We start from the raw sequence: 5,027 nt of genomic DNA, 5'->3' as shown, positions 1-5,027 counted from the left end.
TATATCCAATGGACAAGATCTAGAGAGCATTATTAAAAGGGAGAATTGTGCTTTACACCCACATGGACTTGAAAATTGGCCCAAGATCCTCGTATCCCTTATATTTGAGCTCAAGACCTAATGGATGAGTGAAAATTGAGTTGAAGAACATTACCTTCTAAAATTTCTTGAAATCTCTTTGGCTGTCAAAAAAGGAGAAAAAAAAACTGACTTCCCACTTTTCTCTCATTCTTTCTTGCCCCTACTTTCTTCATTCACCTTACCTTTCTCTCATATAATTGGTGGGACCATGTAAATTAATTCCTAACTAGGGATCCACCAATTATTTTTCTCCCTAAAACCATGCCTAATAAATTGAATATTGGAAATCAATGGTTAAAAATTATTATTACTACATTTTTTAAACACCTTAAAAAATATTATTATTCTTTTTTTTTTTTAATCTAATATATATTTATATACAAGCTATTTTTTTATATAAACATCTTTAATGTTGTAGACAATTATTTGAATATTTTCTTTATTTTATGGACAATGTGAGTTACAAGGAAAATAAAGAAGTGACTCAAAATCGATTAAAATCTTTCACAAATGGTAGCCTTATACACATTTATACACTTAGTACATTTTTCTCGTACAGTTAGTGTAACACCATTGTACAATGACACTATATATCACTTTTAGTTATGTGCCTACATGGGTATGCTAACTATATTTCTAATGGTTTGACTGATAAAATAGTCAATGAATTAGGGTTAATTTTTTTTCCTCAAACATTATTACTAAGGAAAGTACTGGAATTTCCATATGGGAATTAAATAAAGTGCATGATATGAGTATACAATCTGTGTGTGACAAGGGAAATGAAGAAGTGATTAAAATTTTTCACAAATGGTAGCCTTGTACACCCTTGTGCACTTAGTACATTTCCTTTGTACAGTTAGTGTAACACCATTATACAATGACGCAATATATATCTTTTAAGTTATGTGTCCATATTGGTATGCTGACCATATTTTTAATGGTTTAGCTAAAAAAAAAAAAGGATGAATTAGGGTTAAATTTTTTTCCCAAACATCATTATTGGGGAAAGTATCGAAATTTCCACGTGAGAGTTAAATAAAGTACACGACATGAGTATGTAATCCGTGGGTGACAAGGAAAATAAAGTAATGGTTCAGAATCGATTGAAATCTTTTACAAATGGTAATTTTTTACACCCCTTATACACTTAGTACATTTACATTGTACAGTTGGTAAATACCTTTATACAGTAGTACAAATTTCATATCCCCATAGTGAATGTGTGCCCATATGTGCATTAAACATGATTTCAATAATTTGATTAAGAAAATGGAGAAAAACTTAAATCAGATTTTTTTGTAAACATATTATATTTTTTATTTTTTTTATTAAAATAATTAATAAATAAAATAAAAAAGAATAATCAATAAATAAAATTTAATTCTTTTTATTATTTTCATATAAAAAATAGTATTAAACAATGTATTCAATTTTCCTTTTTATAAATATTTTTTATTTTTTAATTAAAAGTATTTTAAAAAAGAGACAATATAGAAAATAAAAATTATTTTTTAAAAACAAAAAAAAAAAAAAACTAGAAAAATATTTTAAAACCAAATTCAAATATAATCTATATAATTTTTAACTACTTGTTTTCATTTTAAATGAGTAAATATATCATTTAACCCTTTTATATGATAAAAATCCAATCTATTGTACTATGTATCGATACAATCCATTTGTAAATATGAAAACATTTTAGTTGAATATTTAAAATAAAAACTTTCTATCCATCTTCTTTCTCTCTTTTTATTTTTTTTTATTTTAATAAATTTTTAATTAATTCAAATCATTAAAAAAAAATCTTAATAAACAAATTTGTAACATTTCATATAACTTATTACCAAAAGGCTATATTAAAAAATTATTAAAATAAGGAAGGAAGAAGATTAAAAAAAATTAAACTTTTTATTTTATAATAGTAAAAAAATAAACTTTAAAATACTTTTTAGTATAAAAGAAAAAAAAGTAAATATATTTATTTAAAATTGTGTTTTAATCATTAAATTATTTACTTCTAAAATGTAAAAGATAATTTTTATTTATTTAAATTAATTTTTTTGAAAGCATTTTCCAAAATAATTTTTGAATCATTAATTTAAAAATAGAAAATAATGCTGATTTTTTTAATTATTTTTAAAAGAGTTTTAAAAAACAATGAAAATTAAAAAAAAATATTAAAAAATTGGAGAATTTTATAAAAATGACATGTAAAGAGTCATAATATAAAGACAAAAAAAAAATGGGTATAAAGCACAATTCTCGTGTGTTAAAAGTTAAAACACATCCAGCTCTCATCTCTATAAAATACCCCTGTTTCTAAGAAAAAATAAAATAAAATAAAATAAAATTTAAATGTAAAAGACCAAATTACCCTCTTCTTCAACTTCCAGCCATCACTCCTCCCAAACCCTAATCTCATTCTTCTCCTCATTCCCTCCGTTTTTTTCTTTTTTGTTTTTTTTTTTCCTTCCCGTCCTTTCCATCTTCATCCTTCATTTTTTTCTTTTTTTAAAGCGGTCTCCCCCTAATTTTATTTTCTTTCCAATGTTCGAAAAAAAAAAAAAGGAAAAAGGAAAATTTGAGGAAGAAGACGAAGGGAAAAAAAGCAAGGAATGAAGGAAGAAACGGAAGGAAATGGGAGGGAAAAGAAAAAAAAAAAAAAAAGAGTTAGGAGTTTTGGAGAAATGGGTGTGACGATGAAAACCATTTGATCAATTGATCAAACAAAAAATACCCTCCAAATCAATCACTGGTACGGCTATCAAAATCGTGAGCACATGTAGGTTCAAGATCCAAGTGGTACTATCAGGGCTCTTAGTTATTGTTCCCTACCCACCAAAATTTTAACTTCTGATTCCGGCAAACGGACAACACATACAAAGAGACCCACCAACAGAGTGGTTCAACATATAAGACTGATTCTCAATGTACATTTATGATTACGGGTAATTAGGAATTACAGGTAACCGCAAGTGCGATGCATGTCCAATTGTGGGGGATGAATTGATAGTTTAGATTTTCCAGTACGCCCACCGTCCTTAAGATTTCACACTAACAAAGGCCTTTGTAGTGTAGTATGTTTTGGTTTTGCCCCTTGGCCGTAATTTTCTCTTTCTGAATCATATCACATTTCCATTTTCAAAAGTGTATTCAGTCAAGGCTTTAATCTACTCATCATCTCGTGTCACTAAAAGGGAAGTAAAGACAAATTATTTTAATAATTTTGATTTTATTGATTAAATAAATAAATAAATACCACTTTATATAAAGGTAAGATAGGTATTAGGTAATAAGTGAAGCAAGGGGATTGTACTTTGAAAGAATGCAAATGACAGCTAATTAACAGAGGTGAAGTCCCTGCCCGCCTAAATCTCAATTCTCAAACAAGGAAATGTAAGCTTAAAACAACCAGAGGGGCTCCTGAAATCAAGCTAAAACTGGACAAGTAGACAAAAAATGGCCCTGGAATTAAGCTAAGTCTCACAAAAAGTGAGCATAAACTTTCTTCTGTATCATCATGTCCTTCAACTTTTCTGCCTTAACTGGCACCCTCTACTAATTTTCTTCCACCTCTTCCCCAATAATGCGCCCTGTAATCTTACTCAGAACAACATTCAAAAACGATGTCTAATTAGTCACAATCCACAGGTGCCACTGTTTTTGCAAAACGAAAAAAGCACATGAAAACACCCATCATTTTCATAGACGCAAGCAGGAAAAATGTGAATCAACAGTTTGGCACAGTGAAGGAGGAATTTACAAGAGGCCAGTAGAGTTGAAAGGTCTATATATATATATGTGTATATATATTTTTATATACTTGTATATATATACACCCAGAATCACTTTGGGAAAACTGTGGGTGCTTGCCATCATCACCTCTCGGGCAAGTCTGGTGCCTGCCATCATCACCTTACTGGGCTGTGTCCCGTGCTCACAGCCCCACACATGCATGATTATTGTGGCAGTTGCGGTAAGCTTTATCCTCCTCTTCCTCACCTTTCCCCCTTCCCCCTCTCAGTAGCAGCAGGCGGCAGGCGGCAGGCAGCAGGCGGCAACCCCACACTCGTCTCTTCTGTTTTCTCCCAAATATCTTCCCTCTTATTTTGCTTTTCACCACTCTACACACATGCGACTTTTCTGTCCAAAGCCTTAACAATCTTATAAAGCTACTTCTTCTATTCAAAAGCTACAGATAAACAACCTTTCTATGATCCGTTAAAGTCCTGCATATTTGTGTTCTTTTACAAGGAAAGGCAGACAAGGTGGCTTTCTCAATGGGTGTTTCTTTTTTTCAGTTGGAAGAAGATTTGCCTATTTGGGCGTCAGTTTTCTTTTCCATATAAACATCAATGAATGTGGTTCACCGGCAAAGCCACTAACAATATCTCTCTTTAACAAGCTTTGCCTTCTCTTCGCTTCTTTTCTGTTGAAGGTTACAAGGCTTTCACAATAACTTCTGTTTCTTCAAACTTCCACAATTTTCTCTCCTCTCTTTTATTGGAAAGGATATGCATACATTTATTTGTCCATGTATAGAAGATTTTTAGTACTAATGTGATACCTTAATCTCCTCATAGCAATCGAAGGTTACCTATTTGAGATCATTTGTATATGTTGTCTTTAATTTCAGGGGCAATAGAAGGGAATGAGTATGGAGAAGCTCAACTCCGAGCTGTACTTGCAGAACTGCTACATAATCCAAGAAAATGAGAGGCTAAGAAAGAAAGCTCAGCAGCTCAACCAGGAAAATCAGGCTCTGCTGGCAGAGATGAAGGAGAAACTCCCCAAGACAAGCTCCAGTTCGAACCCAAATCGAGATCCCAGCCATGGCTCAAGTTCCACTTCCACCTCAAATCCTAGTCGATCAAGCAAACCCTGATCATATGAACACAATGGCATCACTAAGGTCCCCACCCTCCCTTGTACAAAACCATATG

The sequence above is a fragment of the Vitis riparia genome, chromosome 13 (assembly GCF_004353265.1).
Source record: "Vitis riparia cultivar Riparia Gloire de Montpellier isolate 1030 chromosome 13, EGFV_Vit.rip_1.0, whole genome shotgun sequence".
Taxonomy (NCBI): Eukaryota; Viridiplantae; Streptophyta; class Magnoliopsida; order Vitales; family Vitaceae; genus Vitis; species Vitis riparia.
This window is presented reverse-complemented; position numbering follows the sequence as displayed.